The 21341-nt window shown below is 43.2% G+C and overlaps 1 long non-coding RNA gene across 2 annotated transcripts; it reads right to left on the reverse strand.

The window, feature by feature from the left end:
• Positions 1-2886: 2886 nt before the first annotated feature.
• On the reverse strand, positions 2887-10745 carry LOC146196365 (uncharacterized). Of its 2 annotated transcripts, none has more exons than XR_014706106.1 (4): positions 10672-10745; positions 8713-8846; positions 3916-4073; positions 2887-2989 (listed from the first exon to the last, which is right to left on the reverse strand). It is a non-coding gene; the product is annotated as an uncharacterized LOC146196365 (long non-coding RNA). The 2 variants fall into 2 exon arrangements; XR_014706105.1 differs by having other exon boundaries at positions 8713-8849; positions 10672-10743.
• Between the last annotated feature and the right edge of the window lie 10596 nt (positions 10746-21341).

Below are 21341 nucleotides of genomic sequence, written 5' to 3' on the forward strand. Positions count from 1 at the left end.
AAAACATAGGTCTTGGATATGTTTAAAAAAGTACACACATGTCCAGGTAAAAATCGGTTGACATAATTAGTTTTAAAGAAACTGCACAAAGAAACTTAGATGTTTGTAACAATTAAAGCTCAACAACGACGGCACACACATAGAGCAGATACAACTGGACAAGCGCTCGTGATAAGTGTTCCTGACCCAACCATTCAGTCTCCACAAATTGCTTATTTATGACTCCACACAGCTTAGATTCCCACTGCCTGTCGGTGAGCTTCGTAGGATTCTGTTGTTACATGTGATATACTCTTACTATGACCAAAGTAATTCGACGCCTCTCAGCAGGGAAGCGTTTCCGTCATAAAGCGGCATAAAGGAGTACCCAAAAACCTAGAGCCGTTCATGCCTCTAGGTTTTCATCGTTGAATCTCGTGATAGCGTTTATCGCTAACACTGTTTAGGCCTCAATTCCTGAAATTATATTTTGGAAGCATGATCTATTACACCGTTATTCAATGACTTAGTACGAGCAGACAACTCAGATATTGTTGCAGAAATATTTTTGCCGCAACTGAAGAAATTCAAATTTTAAGTTCTAGTTTTCATCAAGAAATTGTTCTTTTTAAGGCATACTACATTGCTACGAGCAAATGCGTGCGCCCAAAGAGAAACGCACAAGGTCACAGGGCACACTGAATAAACCCGAGTAGCGGCGATGATTGATTTTAAATTCTGCCTCTCGCGCTCGCTCAGTGCACGTCACAGCATTCCCTGAACCATCGCTCTGCGTCTACGTCGCTGTAGTAATATATTTTCTCCCATAAGAGGGTGTATTCCTCCTGACAGCTACGTTTATACATTGTTTGGAAGAAAATATAAGGCGAAAACACACTACTGAAGTGTAAATAACGCTCAAAAGAATGTAGGTTGCGAAATACATCACAAAGAACGAAAAGACCAACATTTTTCCTTAGTAACACTAGTAATGAGAAGGTTCAAAGCCAGCGCGTACTATTTCAATATTATTATGGTGGTAAATAAAGGATCCCTAATACTTGTAATTGAGCCTCAAATGTAAATATAGCGGTGCTCTGTAGTAGTGTTGATATGGAACTTTGTGAAAAGGTCTTAATGTATGCAGCTGAGCTGCAACAGCACCCTTTCCAATAGCTGGGAAAGCATCATTGCTGCACTCGGACGTGATTTGATGCTCTTTAGCCAGTGCCAATTTGTATTCGCTTACGCTCACAAGCCAACTGCAGAAGCTCGAAGTTTCGGGGCTCTTCTATACGAACTATTTTCGTGAAACTAGCAAGGCATCAATGAACTTTCAAAAGAAAACTGAATGAGAGACGGAAGAGAAATAAAAGAGGGTGAAAACGTAACAAGAGTAGAACCTGAAACATCAATATGTTCAGCGGGACGAACCACATCTCGTTTTTTATATTTTTGATATGTTCTGTGTCAGCTCCAGAAATGACTAAACTGCTCATATTTGAAAGCAAATGTTTGCTTTCAAATCTGAGCAAAAACATAACAGGTGAAGATTGTTCAGTAAGAACGTTGAGAAATTCTAAACTCATGTTCGTAGGCGGATTGGCTCCTTTGGATCATAAGAGTATGTATTTGTTTTACTGGAATTTATTTCAAGCCTATTGAAGTGAATTAACGAATCTAAACCTGTTAACCACCCTTACAAAAATGTCTATGATCACTTTATGCGATGTCTTTAGACAATATGATCATAGAAGCTATCGACCATCAAAAGAAAGTCTTTAGAACACGTATGTTCTATGTATGATCTTCCTTCCGACAATTGGCCACCGTGATTGAATAGAATGTATTTACATAGAACGTATTTATACCTCCTATGATTAGCCTATTGATAGCGTATATGGACACTGTAACGACTGTGTTCCGATAATTGGCCACCGTTATTTAAAAGAATCGTGTTCATACAAAGTAATAATACCTTGTGTTATGCTAACTATATTTCAAGTGTCCAATAATAATGTGTATTTTACTCACTATTTACATGCAAGTAATATTTCGTGAAAAGTGAGAATGGCAAAAGAAACAGATGCAAATTCATACCTTCATTTATTGCACAAACCCTTGACACAGAAACACTTGGTTTCCGACGGCAACGACATTGTGTGTTTGATGTACCAGCCATATCAAAATTTATCACGGTGTCACCTAGAAAAGAAATATACATGCTCAAAATTTTTCTGCCAATTTCGCACGCTTTGTGCTAGCATCACACACACATCTCTCTTCACTCAGATGCCTGTTTTTCCTCAAAATATGCTAACTGGTTTCCAACCACTTTCTGTACAAACTAGTACCTGCAAAACACCCTCAGGAGATACAGACTATTGCTGTGTTTAGTTGTATTCCTTTTGATCCTCTATATCATCAGATAAACTCTCTCCTCTGCCATTTGCTACATCAAGCAAATACACATGTTGAGTGGCAACGTATCAGTATGTATACATACATTTTGGTGCATGCTACCAGCAAGTGATGCCACTATGCCTGTTTGCTCCCATTTTTCCTGAGTGATGGCTATGTTTGCCATAGCAGATGACACACACACATAAGTAATTACTGAAGGAGACCAGCTACACCAAGCACCTAGGGGAATACAAGAGCGATAATAGGGAATGATGAAGTATATTATAGTTAGCCTACAATATGCGGTCACACATACTTTTTGCTACATATGCAGGTAACAAGTCTCAATAGTGTATTCCCAGAGAGTAAGAAAATAAGAAAGTGCCACTCATGCCTATCTTTTCCTTTCAAGAGCTTGTGACCAAGGTAAAATCTTTATCACATAAGAAAGCAAAATTTAGAATACCTTTCTTTTATGAGAAGTCCACATGGATGCTGCTACGTCCCACTGCTACTTGTCCAGAAAGTCAGGTTGCCTTGTTACTTGTTGGCACAGACCACGGCAACAGGGTGTCTCCAGATATGGTCGAATGAAGCAACAAGAGGACTGCATGTACATATGAGAACACTAGTCAGAACAGCAGGAAGAAAGATTTTTTGAATAATAAAGGAAAAGTCAAATGCACAAGTAAAAGAAACATAGTAGGAGTATTTCATATGGGTGCTGAGTGACAGCATGAAAAGCCAGGAATTGAAAACGCAATGCTCCACTGAGGAAAATTACATTATCATAAAATACATAAATACTTAATAATAATCTAGGTAATCTCAGGAATAGTGGCAAGTCTTATGTAGGCACTATCGTTTGGAGATACGTGGAAAGACAAGTCAGATGGGGTGGTAAAAAATGACTGGTTTGGCTTATGTGGTTTAACATCCCAAAGCAACTCAGGCTTCGAGAGATGCTGTAGGGGAGGACTTCAGAGCGTTTGACGAGCTGGGGTCTTTAACGTGCACTGACATCGCACAGGACATGAATGCCTTTTTGCTTCAATTTTGAGCTTACTGCTGAACTGGTCGTACTCAAAATAGGTTGGCGCTACTTTTATTTAAATTTAGACAAGGTCCTTTTGAGGATACAAGACTTGCATGTGTCCCAGACACATTCAGGGAGGCACGTTGGCCCTGTACAAAGGCTTAAAATGTGGAGAGCTTGTCTCATTAAAACCCACCCGGCCCCGCATAATCACTTTTTGATGCCTAATATTGCCTGCTTTGGCTCGTCAATAGTAGGCTACCGACAATAGGAGCTAAATTATTTCATCCTTAAAAAATCATGCAGCTTACTGCTGGAATATGCAGTCACACATAATTTTTGCTACATATGCAGTTAACAAGTCGTAATAGTGTATTCCCGAGAGTAAGAAATTAAGAAAGTGCCATAAGGGCCATAAATGTCCATCCTTTCCTTCAAGAGCTTGTCACCAAGGTAAAACCTTGATCACATATGAAAGTCAAATATAGGAGAAATACCTGTCTTTTATAAGAAATCCACATGGATGCTGAAGAAACCATGCAACTACGTCCCACTGCTACTTGTCCCAGAAGTCAGGTTGCCTAGTTTTTACTTGTCGGCACAGACCACGGCAACAGGGAGTCTCCAGATATGGCTCAATGAAGCATCAAGAGGACTGCATATGCATACGAAAACACTAGTCAGAACAGCAGGAAGAAAGTTATTTCGAATAATACAAAAAAGGAAAAGTCAAATGCACAAGTAACAGAAACAAACAAGGAATACTTCATATGTTGCTGAGTAACAGAAAAAAGAGCACAGAATTAGAAATACAATGCTCCACAGAGGCAAACTACAGTAAAATGCTTGTGCACAACATTCTCTTCTAGAGTGGAAGATTCAGTGTATATGCAAGGGGTTACGTTTATCTATTGTGCATGCATACGGTACTATAGGAATACAACAAGGTTGACGACTGGGCACGTTGGTATAGGTTCATACTGCACCAGCCAAAAGACGAGACACAGAAAAGAGGAGGACAGGATAAGGCTGGACTATCAACTGAATGTTATTGATAAGAAGAAAACAACGAAGACTCTTTCCGAAAACCTCGTGCACAACCCAACCGGTGGAATGGCAGGAAATTGGGAAGAAGATGACGAAGAAAATTCAAAGCCAATTCCAAGTCAAGGCCTAACTAACGACTTTTCTAATAGATGAAGTTCCTTACAATGAAGGCTAACAGACGCCTTAGCCACACACTTGTCCTCGGCTTTAGCAATGTAAAATGCTTCAACGAACTCTCTGCAGAGTTGATTACCATTGCTGTAAACTACACCCGTATTATTGAAGTCAGGCGCACAAAGGGACGGGTCATGCTCCGACTTACACTCTCTGGATTGCACATGTAGCGCAAGATTAGAACTCGCCTTCTCTCCCAGAGAATTGGAGTGCTCCGTCAGGCGCACATTTAGACATCTGCCTGTCTGCCCGTAGTAGCACCGGCCACAATTCAGCGGAACGTGGTAGACCACATTCTTTCTGCAGGTGGTGAACTTTTTCTTATGTGACACTGCACAACGAAAACTATCACGAGGTACACTGTCGAGCCCCTTTCTAACTCTAGCGCACAAAGCTCCTATCTTGTTTCTCGCTGTAAATACAACGGGCAGACAGGCAGATGTCTAAATGTGCGCCTGACGGAGCACTCCAATTCTCTGGGAGGGAAGGAGAGTTCTAATCTTGCGCTACATGTGCAATCCCGAGAGTGTAAGTCGGAGCATGACCCGTCCCTTTGTGCACCTGACTTCAATAATACGGGTGTAGTTTACAGCAATGGTAATCAACTCTGCAGAGTTGGTTGAAGCATTTTACATTGCTAAAGCCGAGGACAAGTGTGTGGCTAAGGCGTCGGTTAGCCTTCATTGTAAGGAATTTCATCTATTAGAAAAGTCGTTAATAAGGCCTTGACTTGGAATTGGCTTTGAATTTTCTTCTTCATCATCTTCCCAATTTCCTGCCATTCCACCGGTTGGGTTGTGCGCGAGCTTTTCGGAGGGAGTCTTCGTTGTTTTCTTCTTATCAATAACATTCAGTTGATAGTCCAGCCTTGTCCTGTCCTCCTCTTGGCTGTGTCTCATCATTTGGCTGATGCATTATGAACTATAGGAATACATTTCTGTCTGGGAAGTCAACCTCCACATCACCAGGTATCAAACTATTTCAGAAGTTTCTGAAAGATTTCTATGCAATGACAGGAAGATCTTTCACTATCAAACACAGTTGCAAATAACACTAAAATCTAATGAGCCCATGTATGTTTCTCTTAAAAATGTGCGGACGAAGGAAATGTAGTTGCTGCTCCTTTTATTTATTTACTTGTAACTTATACTGCATCATTTCCAGCTATAGCATGCGTGAACACAATGCAAACAAACAATAGAGGTGAGCAAGCTTATCTAAAGATTTAGAATGACTTTTTGTAATAAAATGAACAGAAATCATTTAACTAGCCATTTACAGGAGACAATGCATGTACTAAAGCAAAGCTGCACAGATTTAAGAGCTTTAAAAGCTCTAGCAAAACACCCTTCTTGTCACTGTTGCCTTTTCACAAGCACTACAGGCTGGCCGAGAGCTAGTTTAGATACAATACCTCTAATTATCGCATTCAAACTGATCACTTTTTCAACTACATTGATAAACACAGGTACACATGGCTGAGCTTTCAAAACATCATCTGTTGGACAAAACCCTCATTATACTCTTGGATAGGTCTGATAATAAAGATCAGCATGGCAAACAGCCATTCGGCGCTTCCATGCGCTATGCAAGCTTAATAGCCTTATCATATCTTACAGAACACTGTTGTAATTTTCAACACCTGAGAACCAAATTCCATGGGGGTTTAAAGGGACATCTTTGAGCAAAGTTCACTGTAGGATATTGCCCCCAAAAAACCCAATCACAACAATCTATAAACACATGTTCGACAGCCTCTGGCTTTCTGCACAAAATACAGTTCACACCCCATGGAAGAAAGATCTTTCTCTGCCATCTATGTTTATCCAGGCAGAACCCAAACATGCAATTTAAAAAGATTTTTAGCAGGCTGTAAAGGCATTCGTTTTACATGTTAGAATGCATTATTATTTGATAAACACAAAAGGGCCGCCACACTGATACTTCCCTTCGTCTTGCAGCCCACCCCTTCTGTAACAAGCCCCCTCATGTTTGCAGAACTCAAAAACACACAAAACAATTAAACAGAAAATGTTCTCCAACAGATAAATATCAACATATTACTTTTGTTATTGCTAGTAACTATTTGGCTCTAGGGTTAACGATGCATTTATTTAGGTTGTGAATAAAATGAGTTCGGAAGTTAATTGCAAATCTTGGTGACTAGCAAGAACGTAAATATTTGTGTATATGTTGCTTTGAGCAAAGTAAATGTTCTCATTTAGTCACAGAAAAACAGAATACCACTTGAACGAACGTCACTTCGACGATGCATTCAGTTGTACGAACTTTATTAAATCCCCCCACTGAAGCTCTATTGAACACTATGCAAACGCACTTCATTTTAACAAACTTCAGTTATTGCTCATTTCAGTTCAACAAACATTTTCCGCGGTGCTATCCTGTGTCTTCAAAGTCATACTGAGCGCTTAAAAAAGCACAGTCCGCACTCTTTGTAGCATATTTTTATGTTAAGAACCACTCTTCATTATCGCGTGAAGAAAAGTGGCCGTTATTTAGCTTTAAAGTGAATTGGCTGTCTAAACTAGCTTGTAACCAGATGAATCCATAGCTGTCTGCACGCTTAATTAGCTGTACAGTCATAGCTATTCAAAGCCAGCTCTTCAGCCCTACCAGGCCCTTTAGCTCCAAGAATTGCAAATGTGTGCATTTTGGTTAACCATGATCTGCTTGGAGAAAATGAAAGCCTTGTCTCCTCAGCAGGCCGTTGTGATAGGCAAGATTATCAGGAGCTTGCACAGTAATCGAGTTCAAAACCACTGTAGTCCTTTCAAAAGGGCTGCAAAAGGTTACGCATTCTTCACTTGCAAATCAGCGCAGTGACAAATAAATGGGCTCAGATAAGATTTGAACAACCTAAAAATTTGTGACAGATTTTCTCTTCTTGGGCTCCAAGATTACCTCGGAAGGAGACTGTAGCCATGAAATTAGGAGACGCCTGCTTCTGGGAAAGAGAGCAATGGTTAGCCTTGACCGCCTAGTAAAGGGCAGAGACAATAGTCTGCCAACCAAGATCCGTATAACTCGTGCTATGGCCTTTCCAGCTGTGATGTATGGATGCGACAGTTGGACTGTGAAAAAGGCTGACAGCCGAAGAATTGACGCTTTTGAATTGTGGTGCTGGCGAAGACTCTTGAGAGTTCCTTGGACTGCCAGAAGATCAAATCAGTCGATATTGTCGACCATAAACCCTGACTGCTCATTGGAGGGTCAAATTCTAAAGTTAAAGCTCAGCTACTTTGGTCATCTGATGAGAAGAGAGGAGTTGCTAGAGAAAGATTTGATGTTGGGAAAGGTTGAGGGTCGCTGGAGAAGGGGTAGGCAGCGAACGCGATGGTTAGATGGTATCCTCGAGGCACTGCAGATGAAATTATGTGATGTTAGGAAGATAGTCAGAGACCGGAAAGCGTGGCGTGACATGGTCCATAGGGTCACGAAGAGTCGGACACGACTGAACGACTGAACTGAATATTTCTTGAAGCTAATGGAAACAATCTTCCACGCATTTATTTCAGTCCAATGAACTTTCATTTCAACAAACCTTTTCCTAAGGTCCCTTGAACTTTGTTCAAGTGAAACATCAATGTATGTGTACATATGCTGAGGCAGTCTAAATAAACAGTAACTGAATGTCAGCATGAACATGCACACATATGCACAGTGCAGTCAGCTATATTATAAAACCATGTTTGTCACTGAGCTATTAAAACACAGGTTTACTCAATTTTGTCTCAACTAGAAATAGTAGGTACTACTGCAATAAAACAGCTAAGTATATCTCCTGTTTTAAAGCTCTGAAGAGGCCATGAAAAATTTTCTTTAGTGCAGACTATGAGCAATATTCACCAACATGTCAGTCTTGCGCTAAAAACACAGCAAGAATCATATAACAACACCGAGCTGGTTTCAAGCTTTGCTTTAATGAAGCCTGTTAAACATCCGCCCTTTATACTCTCAAAAGAAAACAATAAATGCAAAGCATGAACCAATAAAAATTTTACAGTTATAAAGCAAACACATGAATGCAAAAAACATCAGCATGTGATACCTACCAATTCAATGTCTCCTTTACAGGAAGGATGCTTTAGGGCAGGGCACCCATGGCTGATAGAATAAACTGCCTCAACAGATTCATGACGCTGTCTGCTTCATATTCAGGCAGCACTCCCTCGATGGCAGATGAAATCTGCTGCAAAAGCAGTGTGACAATACAATTGCATCAGCTGCACTGCAAGCATTATTGCCAAACAAGCCGTAAATGCAGTAAAAGAAAGGCTTCATTAAATCCATGCTTCTCAAAACCCATAACATACCATTACTTTCCCTACACTCCTAAAGAAAAGCTGTCTCAGAAAATGAATTCCTAGCAGCTCTAGGTCACATGCCATAAGTTACCAAAAAACTCGATCCTATCATCTGTTTCAATTCGGACCCTTGTCAGCAATGTCAAACATTAATAAACGAAGAACTTTCACAGTTGAAATTCACTTTTCAAAATATGCTGTTTCTCTGTGAAGCTGGAAGGTTCTTAGAAATTAAACAAAACAGAAGGCTAAGTTTGAAAGCTCTAATCGCTTAATTCACAGCCAATTGTTAGCTTGACCCACATAACTTGCCACGCCTCCGTTAAAAAAAAAAGAAAAAGAACACTGGGCCTGTACTAAAATAACTATTACTGCGTTGAAGTCTGTGAATTGTTATAAATAAAATTATATATCACCCCCCCTCCCCCCCCCCCCCCCAATCTGTGCTTACTCTAAAGGAAAGCTTAAAAACCTAATTTTACGCGGAAAGTCGTTGCTTATGGACTGTGCGGTAACCGCATGAGGCGACAACCCCTAGCGATCCGTCGCGCGACGCCGCCGCCAACGCCTGTCGTTGTCGCTGGTGCATACCGCACGGAGCGACGGGGCCCAGCGACACAGAGGCGCGTTTTCAGCGTTGCTCTGTTACCGCCGCCTCGTCATTCGGTCAAGGGGAATGCAATCACGCTATATCCCATTTCTAACACTAAACAGCATGAAGTACGATAAGACACTGATGAAATTTCTTGTAACACATCGTATTTTAAAGGGTCACAGCGCAGCGGTGCGCTACTACACTGCGATGCCGATTTGCATTGCAAGCAGTGACGTTCTCCTGCTCCTTTCGGAAATTAACAATATCTAGCCACGCTAACCTTTTTCTTTTATTACCCTTCCAAGTTTTTACTGAATTATCTCGATGCACTCATATATACACGAATCAGACGAAGTGAGCGCGTGAAGGCACCAGGTTCTTCGCCCGAACCAGACTAGGAAAACAAACTTCACACTTAATAAAAGAAGAAAAAGCCAGAACGGAAGTTGAGCACCCTAAAGCCCTCTGCGATTGGCTGCCTCGCGAGCTGCTTCCGGGCGACACTCGAAATTTTCTAAGAACCCAGAAACCGAGCGACAGCGACGAGCGGCAATGCTTTGGCGGCCCTCAACCCGTCGCGCGACGGCGTCGCGCGGCATATCGCCGCGAATTGTCGCCTCATGCGGTTAGCGCTTTAGCAAATAGCTCAACGAAGAAACGCTATAAATAAAACAGATAGGTAGCGAGCGATCGCACACATCTGATGGAATTTAAAAATGACAGGTTTTATACGTCCACATAGCTTTTACGCAGTACAAGGCCCCTCTCAATATTTGAAATTTGACGGTTATGGCTGCGAGGCCAAGCGGTTGTTTACCTTTGAAGAATTAGTAATAACTCCGCAAAAAAACGCCTTAAAGATCTGAACTATGTTGCAAACTGATCGGAAAGAGGCCGCGGACAATCGAGGATCACTTTTTAAAACTTAACTAGGTGATAAAAACGCTAAACAATGAAAAAACTTCCTAGAGCATTGGGCGTGCAGTATGCAGCAAAGTAAAAAATGGGTAAACGCTTGTAATGTAAAAACTGCTCCCTTCTGAAACACAAAATTTTCCGCGAGTATGCGCAAAGCGTTTATAAGAAAGGAATGAAAAAGTTTGTCAACTTACATTGAAGATTTCTGGCAGAACGAACTATTTTCCACGCTCGACGTCGCCAAACAGCCAAACGCCGCCTCTCAGTCACGGGAGTTTCGGTTTCGGTGCGCAATCACGTGACACATGAAGCTGCATCACGTGTTTTGTGGAGTTCGCTTTCTTTTTTTTTTTCCAGTCGCGCTGTCGCGCCGCGCTGCTCAGCCGAAAGGCGGGATTAGTGGAACGCCGCTTCATCACAGCGCGCTGCATGGATCGTGTGTTTGCTTTCCTCATTGTAATGAAAACTTGAGTTCTGACCGTATGCGGGGCCACACATATTGAGTACCTGCGCATGAGTTATTTGCACGCACGCGCGCTCACACACATGCAGCTTTGCACAGGCGAAAAAGAAATAGCTCTCAAGACTGAGAGCATCATACATTTGTGCTAAATAAACACGAAAAGCTGATTGCTGATTTCGTTACTGTTACTCGGAGACAACTTTGCTCTGTGAATATTTTGTGAAACTTTAAACCCATCCTTTTTGCTGTATTGATGACATCACTGCGGTAATACCGTGAAATTGCGCTGTTATTCGGTGAACACATATCTTTTTTCCTTGTCTTTCCTTTTTTTGCTTTTGCTGCTGTTCATCTCTGTAATGTCTGCAATGTTTATGCCTGTAATGCGTTCCATGTAAACTAGCTTCCTGTTGAGCTGTCACCTGCTGATGTTTGCGAGGGTCCTCGGCACTCTCAAGCAGTGTGCAACTGCTTTCTCGCCGAGGTTCCCCCCCCCCCCCCCCCCCCCCCGTCCTCTGGATTTGAAAACAAAAAATTGATTGATTGGTTGATTGATTGATTGAAGGGCGCGTAAATGAAGCCGTCACAGGTTTGATACCGCGCGCTGTCTACGTTGGCTAGCCTGCCCGCTTCTCCTTTCATACCTCCCGCACTTCTAGGGAAAAAAAAAAAGAATGCGTGCGTGCGTGCGCACTGCTGTGTGCTTTGCTCGCAGGGCGGCTAGACGCCCCCCCTCCTCCAGCTCGAAGCCGCGCTCTGATGGCCAAGCGCCTCCTTGCATCCTTCCCGCGCATTGAATTTGAAGGACAGCTTGTAGCCAATCTCTCGAGAGGGTGGTTGCGACTAGAACTAGCATAACGTTCCCAATGGATCACAGCGGTAGGATGAATATGTTCAGCTACAGCTGGTCGATATTCCGTGGTTCGGGTCAAGTGCGTGTTAATTGTGCGTGTTAATTGTGCCGTAAAGGCGCTTAATTGATTTACAGAGGTCGGTGCCGCGGACCGCAGGTTGCGCGCTGATATAGTTCACGAGGCTGCATGAACGCTATGCGAAGGCTGCGAGCGAATATGCGTGTTTCTGCTGGCGCATTCTGTGCCGTTATGTGCGTTAGTTCGCCGCCCCACCCCCCCTCCCCAGCCGCCGCGCCTTCTCTCACCCCCCCCCCCCCCCTCTTCCCTTACCATTAGCGCGCTTCCTTACCCTACCCTTGCCCTAAGCTCGCACCTCACCCAGACACCACCTCCAGCAAAAACATAACAAACAAAAGCAGAACCTGTAGAGCGCTCGCTCGGTTGACTCACATGTCCAAAGGCTGCTAGGTGGTGTCGGATAACCTCCGCGAGCGAAACATACGATGCGCGCGGTCAGGAACAGATGGGCTGAGATGTGGCCGCTGCCTTGACGGGAGCGGCGGCGCAGAAGTGAATAAGAGAATAAGACAATCGCTAACATACTGAGCGCGGCGAGAGAAAATGTCGGCGGCGGGCGCCGATTTGTTTTCATAAGTGGTGGACAGGGGCATATATGCACAGCGGGTTGGCTCGGATGCGTCTGGGAGCACACTTTTAAACACGATCGGGTCGATAAAGAAAAAAAAATACAAATTCATTTTTTTTTTCGGATGAAAATTTGGTCCTTGCCAGGGAAATGCACCCTCCATTTTCCAGTAATTTCGGCGCGTGAGAAGGAAAGCGGAGAAGGGGGGGGGGGGGGGGGGGGGGGGGCTCGTTCGGTAGCTTACTGTACATGTGCATATACCCTATCATTGTGTGTATGCCAATATATAATTCTAAAGTTTCGCCCATATAGCTTCTGAGGGATGAGCTACGTGGATCCGAGAGTCCAGGGCGTGCGTCTCAGCATCGCGTGATGTAACCCGACAACACCCACAGCGCGCATTCTCCACTGTAAAGTCGGCGGCGCGGTGCGTTTACCTTCCATTTGTGATGTTTTTGTATTTAATTGTGCGAGCGAGCTCGATAAAAGGACTCAGTGCGTCCTCAACAAGAGCGGACGCTTGATTAAGAAATGCGCGATGAAGAAAGAGCGAAATTGTAACCAGTTAAATTTTCTAAATATAACCTTATACGTTTTTATCTATAATTCATGCAAATTGATCGTATCAATTTTCCGTTTCCATTTCTTTTTTAACAGATGCTATTCATAATAAAAAATGTAATTCAAATATGAGTTGCAATGAATAGCATGCACTCGGTCAGTTAATACTATATACTTTCGATCTGAACATTTTTTCTGACATGCCAAATTGCTTCAATATATTTTAATAGCTGTGTATGAGTGGTATAACCAGAAATAATTTTCGAGGGCGTTATACGGCATCGATAAAAAAAAATTGCACAAAAGGCCGAAAGAAGGAGTTCAAAAACTTTCGGAAGGGTTTCTGACATCGAAACAGAGCCCTGGCTACGCCCCTGCTGTATATTAATAGGAGTATATACAGAGAAGTATATTCACCTAACAACTTGCTATGTACAAACTTTATATGAACTAATTTATATACACAAAAGTAACCGTGTATAAACTTCGTATTTACGCATGTTCATACAGATTAAAAGTACGTACAATATTGATAGAGTCAATAAGGTGTTAATACAGATTCTAAAGACTGTTCACGACCTTTTTGTAAGGGCATTCCCAAGCACGATGGAACACCTCTGCTACCTCTGTGCTCTGGCACGTGTAAGATAATCAACCTAATATTTTCTGCAACTACAGCTTCATTCTAGAAGATCCATGGCTATGTAAATAACAGGCCAGGTATGTTACAAGAAAACATAGCCGAGCTATCTATCACTATCAGGGACATTTCAACTATCAGGGACATTTCAAGCCTGGATAGTTTTGTACAATTTCGGGCCTGATTAAAGCAAGCGTATTTGGTGAGGTGGGTATCCGAAGGACGGAGAGATATCAAGAACAGAATGGCATTCAATGACAATACGTTAGATCATAATCGTCTTATAAAAGTTGCATTCCTTCACGACGCTGCATATGAACAAACCGCGGTCCAAGGCAGGATTATTTACTCTGAGCAAGAGAGTGCACACAAATCGGCTAGGCCATTGTCTCCGCTTACTATTTGTAGATTTACAATAAGAAATCGTTAGCCATTGGAACAGCATATAATAGTCACGGGCCCAGAAAAACGCAAGAAACGTAGAGATGTCTCGGTTGAAATAAAATGACGCGGCCAAGCATTTCCAGGTTTTGCGCGAAGCAGCTCGAAGAACCATAAGACAGTCGCTAGGTTTCGCTTTCTAATTATCGTATTTTGTCATTCACTCGATGAACAAAATCTTCCATCATTGGTGTGGTTTTTTTTATTTGTTGTTCGATGTGCACGTCTTCCCCCTAGCACTCGAGCTTAAAGGGGCCATTTTTGTAATCCCGACGCCAGTTTTGTAGTTTGCGTTTTATCATTCGCAGCATCGAGGTCAGAGACGAAGCCGCGGTGGTGCAGACCCCGCTGTTTCCTCGTATCCGTTTTTTTACAGTGAGCAACCCCCTCCCCTTCATTCCCACGAACGCGAGCCCACGCTATCGAACAAATCTTGGATGAGCTCAGAAAATCTCTGGGCCACCCGCAGTCAACGAGAAGAAACATGACTAGGAGCACGGTACTAGGAGTAATGGAGTAGGCTAGCAGGTGTGTCGTGACACCTGCCGGCGGTGGGAAAAGGTGAGGGTAGGAACAAAACTCGGGTAAGCTCAGAGGAACATCGCGTCACCTGGAGCCAAAAGAGAAAAGGTAAGACTATGAGTAAATGGAGTAAACTCGGAGAGGCGTCGCTGCACCTGCGACAGGTCTAGAGAGGTGAGGGCAGATGTAACGCCTGAGTTGCGCCGGCGTAACTCGGGTGAGCTCGGAGGGGAGCCGTGCCAGCTTCATCCAGTGAGAGGTGGGCGTCACGCCTGCTGCGGCCGAGTGTGAGATTGTGTGAAGGCGAAGAACGCGCAATGTGGTCGCGTACTCGTGCAGATGCGAAGAACAAGAAGCTAAGGATGAATTAGTAGAATGAACGGGCAGTGCAGCAGTAACCCAGGAATGAACCATTTGCTACGACGAATTCAGAGGCTGTGCGATATGAGCGTTCAGGTAAACAGCTGAACAGTAAATAAAACAAGATTGAGACAACCACATTTTGCGCGGCACCACTGAGTTCGAGACAGCAGATAGCTTGTTTAGCGCGCTTTGCTTTTGCGTGCTTAGAGGGAAAAAAACATATTAAGAGCAGATTTTGCAGAACACTACCGTATAAATAGCGTTACCGTAAGCACGCGATTTTCAGAAGTAAGCATTCGGGTTTTTAAGTACTTAGTCTGAAAACATGGCGACGACCTTCCAAGCGATATCCGCTCTTCAGCTCAATATTGAGTCGTGGTTGGGAATATTGAGCACACGAGTAGAAAACATTGAAGACACCAGACGATATTGTGCTCTCGGTCTACACGGGCAGGAACCGCATTCTGTGTCGCACTTGCGATAAGGCAACGTTCCTGTAGTCTTAATCGCCGAATGGCACGCAAAAGCAGGGCACTCAGCGGCAGACAGCGGGGCGATCTGACTATTTATATCTATCGGTAAACTTCGCCATGAAAATTTCGCAGCTGCGAAGTTGCAATGTCACGATACACCAAGAGAAAACGACTACCCCTTTAGTGCTCATTCGGAAACCTTGAACTTGAAGCCCCCTTCCCTGCAATAAAGAGCGCACTGTAGCAGACGATGCGTGAAGCCCTGCTTACGGCTCTCACTGCTCCTGCGCAATAGTTTTTGCGCACCCTCGAAAGGCGCTCCGAGGATCTATAAAGCCTATTGGAGCCTTCAAACTACCTTAGCGTCTGCAATGTCTCAGGCTTGAGCACAACTAAAGGGCCAAAACAGAAATGGGTTTGGGGATTTGTGCCGGCTTGTTATGTATTTCAACAATTTAGTACAATTACACAGAAGAAATTATTTGAAATATTTTCATTATGCAAGCCGTCTGAAGGAAGTTATACTTGTTCTAGCTGTTCGTACTTTGTACTTTTTTTTTCCTAGATAGTTCCAGTATGTTTACACTTCCTCTTGCCCACAAGTTTAGCTGCCGGGGCATTGTTAGGGGATTTTGATTGGGGAAATTAGCATTGCTCTATATATTCGTTATAAACAACGACTGATATGTAATACTTTTGAAGCTCAGCTGCGGTAACAACGAATGATAAGAGCATTTCGCCTATGTAAAGTGTACGCCGCTTTTAACGGTCTAGGTACACTGTACTAAATCTCTATTTTGTGTCTCTTAGCTTGCCGTAAGCTACAATCATTTCCGTTCCTTTCGCTATCGTGTTACGAAAGCTCTTTAGTAACTAAAGGTCAGCCGGGCACTTGAGCAGAACCTGGGCTGACGAAAAAGAGCTCTGGCGAAGGAGAAATCTCGAATGATAACGCATTGCACATTTAGCGGAAGGTTAAGTGGGTACTAAGGATTCAATGCACATGGTAACGAACCCTAGACAAGGACCAGGAATCTAAAGATCAACATCTAGCCCAGTGTCCCCCTTTAAGTGTGCCAAAGAGTCGATAAGAGTCGAGTCAGGAGGGAGCTAGGGTACCGTCACATCTATCATTCCATAGAGATCATGAGTCTATTGTACCTAAAGGCGGCAGTCACTCTACAGTAATCAATCAGAGAGCAGCTGTTGTCTCTATTGTAACCAATAATTGACTGCTCAGTATGACTCAGCCGCTACTAATATTCCTCCGTGTATAGCTCATGTGATCTTTTATTTCCCGGTAAACAAACAACAGGCAGAATTATTTGATTTACCGCTTAGTCACACGCAAATATCAAGTCCAGCTTGGTTAGATAGCCTTTCGAGGCAGCTGTGGCAACATATGATACCATTATTCAAACAATTATGGGAATGGCGTTGGTTGCCGTTGCCGTTTGCTCCTGAGGTTTCTCTGTCGCTCATAGTGCGCAACTAAATCAGGTCTGGGGCTGAGACGAGGAGGCTAACGAAAAGAGTTCTACCTAATTAGATGACAACGCACAGAGCTATGAAACGGAAAGCGGTAGGTGTAACGGTAAGAGATTGGCAGCCTGCAGTGTGGGTCAGAAAAATAACTCGAGTTAATAACTTTCTAGTGGATATAAAAAAAAAAAAAAACGAGATGAGCATCGACAGGGCATATAGTGCGAAGACAGCATAACCGATGGTTGCTTATGGTAACAAACTGGATTACATGGGAAGGAAAGCGTAGCAGGGGGCGGCAGAAAGTTAGGTGGGCGGATAAGGTTAAGAAGTACGCAGAAAACAATTGGCGCAGCTAGGACAGGACCCGGTTAATATTTGAGTAATAAGAAAACTGCCTTCGCCCTGCAGCAGGTATAATCCGGCTGATGATGCTGGTGATGACAATGATGAAAAGTATCGGCATACGTTTATAAGCAAATGTGTGGCAACTGATGAATATTGTAAAATACTTTTGTGAACATATTGATAGAAATATGTTCACAGTTAGGCCCATAAAACCGGGCTTTTTAAGTTCCCTTCGGGCTCACGAGTAATTAAGACTGCATAAAAAGTAATAAGGTGCGTTTTAGGAATAAAGAGAAAACTAGAAGCGCGTCAAAGGAAGATCCGCAGATATTTTGTTGTGGTGTTGCTTTGAACGGATGAATGTACTTTTAAAATTTATATCCCTCAGTTGGACTTAATGCTCTTCATCATCATCAGCCTGATTATACCCACTGCAGGGCGAAGGCCTCTCCCATATTTCTCCACTTAACCCGGTTCTGTGCTAGCTGCGTCCACTTGACCCCTGCGAACTTCTTAATCTCATCCGCCCACCTAACTTTCTGCCGCCCCCTGGTACGCTTTCCTTTCCTTGGAATCCAGTTTGTTAACCTCAGCGACCATCGGGTTATCCTCTCTTCGCACTAGATGTCCTGCCCATGTCCATTTCTTCTTCTTAATTTCCACTAGAGTGTCGGTAACTTGAGTTATTTCTCTGACCCACTCTGCACGCTTTCTGTCTCTTAATGTTACCCCTACCATTTTTCGTTCCATAGCCCTCTTATTTAATGCTCTTATTTAATGATTAAGAATAAGAACCCTCAACCATGACGTACAATAGCGGTCCAAATCAAACCATGAAAACAAATATGCCAACACAGTTGTAGCACACTTAATCCGCATTTGCCCTATTAACTCCAATCGAACGTAACTTTTTTTTTCGGAAGCGTCAGCCGCAATCACTTGATATGACTGCATATGCCGCCTCACGTAGGATTTGTAGAAATAGATCACAATCGTAAGAGCCGTCCATTATCCTCAGATGAAAAATGGCTGTGCTTTAACCCGGCTAAACCTACTTAGGCGAAGCGAGAACGGCGTTTTGTTCGGTTTCTGTTTGATAAGGCTTAGGTTTATTTCACCATCAACCAGGTGATAGAAAAACGCTCGGAATATAATCAGCCCTTATACATAGTATTCATTCACTACGAAAAAGCATTTGACTCAGTTGAAACTTCGGCGGTGATGCAGGCATTGTGAAATCAGGGGGTAGACGAGCCGTAAGTGAAAGTGCTGGAGGATATATATAGTGGCTGCACAGCAACCATAGTTCTGCATAAAAAAAGTAACAAAATTTCTTGATCTCCCCAGTACTATTCACAGCTTGCTTAGAGGAGGTATTCAGAGACTTGGAATGGGAGCAGTTAGGCATAAGGGTAGATGGAGAATACCTCAGTAATCTGCGATTTGCTGGTGACATTGCCTTGCTAAGTAACTAGGGGGGCGAACTGCAAATAATGATTCATGACTTAGACAGGAAATGTAGAAGACTACAGTAATAATCAACAGCCTCGAGAAGGAACAGCAGTTTACGTTAGGTAGCGAAGCACTGGAAGTTGTTGGCGAATATGTCTACTTAGGACAAGTAGTAACCGCAGATCCGGACCATGAAAAGGAAATAACAAAAGAACAAGATTGGGATGGAGCGCATTTTGTAAGCACTCGCAGATTATGACTAGCAGCTTACCGGTATCGCTCAAGAGGAAAGTATACAACAGTTGCATCTTACCTGTACTCACATATAGAGCTGAAACGTGAAGGCTAACCAAGAGGGTTCTACTTAGGTTGAGGGCATAAGCAAGGTGGGTGCTCCATGATTTGGTTTATAACCGGCTGAATAAAACTGCCTGTTTCAATTTTTCACGCGTGGTGAACTCGTATAGCAAGCAGGATTTTTGGAAGGCGTAACATAAGATTTGCCTACTGCTAGTACTACTTGTTTATTACTAGGAAACAGTTATTGTGCTATGGATGCTCATTTGTGTGAGCTCTACTAAGCGGTAGCAACAACCTTACAATAATATGAAGTCCTTCTCTGTAGCATTGTTTACTTATCACATGACAGCTGCACGCCAGCCTTCCAGCGTATTGGTGCCGCTCTAAAACTAAACACAAAAAACTAAGAAAAAAATAAATAATAGCCATGCACTTTTATAGTGTTTTTTTTTTCGGCGTTATTATTTTTGGGCACAGCATATAGCATGGACGAAATGATGTGCAGGGTTAAATATTGCGAAGCCTCTCGAATGCGAATATTTTGGGCAATTTTGTACATATATTTAAAACGGAAAACATTTCGCACTGGGACGGGACCAGACGTTGGACGGTAAAACGCGCTAAATGTGCAAGTTCGTAAACATTCTATGCGTATGGCTTGAGAAAGAAGGAATAGATTATTTTTCTGTACGGTGTTGCGTCCGGACGGCGGCTTCAAAGGGACATCTGGCCAAGTGCCTTTCCAAGAGGCCACAGTGAACGACTTCCTGTGCCACGCATTCTCTTCAGTCCTTGTTTCGACGTGTATCGGGAATTTATGACTGTCTGCGCCTTCTCCGCCCAAAAAGAGAGACACACAGAGCAGTTGGCGCCGATCTCACAAGAACTGCGTTTACGCGGTGCTGTCTACTGCTCGGTTTTCGTCACTTCGCGCCGCAGCCGAGACGCGACCGCGGGGCCATTTGCCGTGAAGCGGAGCGGACGGAGCCGGCGGCGCCGCCCCTTCCAGTGGTTTCGGATACCACCTCCAAGGAGCGGCCGCTTCCGCCGCGGTCATAAATTTTAACCCGCGCCAAGCTGCCCTTTGACCCTGGACGTTCCTCTGGACTCTCTCCCGCAGTTACGTCATGTGACGTGCGTGCCTAGGGACTCTGTTTGGGGACCTGGGGAACTTTTTCGCTAGTTATACCGAGCCCCAGCTTATGCGAGCTCTCTCTCACTGTGAACCTTGAACATGTAAACTCTTGTATAAAGTCTCTTCGTCTTCTCCTCTCAACTGAGCCTCTCGCTTCTTCGAGCACGGCACCGACACCGGAGGAGCCGATGGCGTCGCTAACCAAGTCCCAACAACGGGCTCTGCTGAGTAGCAAAAACACTACTTGATTTTTCTCTCTGTGCGTGCGTGCGTGTGTGTGTGTGTGTGTGTGTGTGTGCGCGTGTGTGTGCGTGCGTGTGTGTGTGTGTGTGTGTGAGTGTGTGTGTGTGTGTGTGTGTGTTCGCGCGTGTGTGTGTGCGTGTTCTCTCGCTGCCCTTTAGCAATCGCAGAGGGAAGATAATATGAGTGCAGGTTGCAGAAATAAATAGTTCATTTATCATGAGTGACTTCTTCCCTTAACGTAAAACTCGAAATGAACGTGGAACAGCCGTAATGACGGGACAAATGTGAAATAGATCCATTATTCGTACTACGCTCAGCTTGTGGAAGATGCGCAAGTGCTCAGAAAGGCGCGATCCTTTGACCATAACACGATAATGCCACGAATTATCCTAGTCATAAAGATGGAACTGATAAACTATGTCCACAGTTATGGATGGGTGGCGCTGCTGAACACTTTCAAGGTTAGGTTACAGGCAACATTTATACCCAAAAAAGTACAAGGTTGGGCAGCCGTCAATGTAGCTCAGGTGGTAAGAGCACCGTACGCGATATTCGGAGCCCATGGATTGGGTTCCCACCAGCGGGGCGTTATTGTTCCTTCTGTTTTGTATTTAATGATCTTTCTCTATAAACTGAATAAAGTACTAATTCAGCTCAATAGCAAAATAAAAATTTAAAAACAATCCCCCGCGCTTTGCTTTGCATATATATATATATATATATATATATATATATATATATATATATATGTATATATATATATATATATATATATATATATATATATATATATATATATATATATATATATATATATATATATATATATATATTGTAATAGAATATTATTGTAAAATATTGTAATATTGCACAGGGCGCTACGCCGTGAACAGAAGGCTTGCCGATCAGTCGTAGAGCTTGGGTCAGCCCACGGGCGAGCA

This window comes from Amblyomma maculatum, chromosome 3, assembly GCF_055883805.1.
Source record: "Amblyomma maculatum isolate TAMU_Amacu chromosome 3, ASM5588380v1, whole genome shotgun sequence".
Taxonomy (NCBI): domain Eukaryota; kingdom Metazoa; phylum Arthropoda; class Arachnida; order Ixodida; family Ixodidae; genus Amblyomma; species Amblyomma maculatum.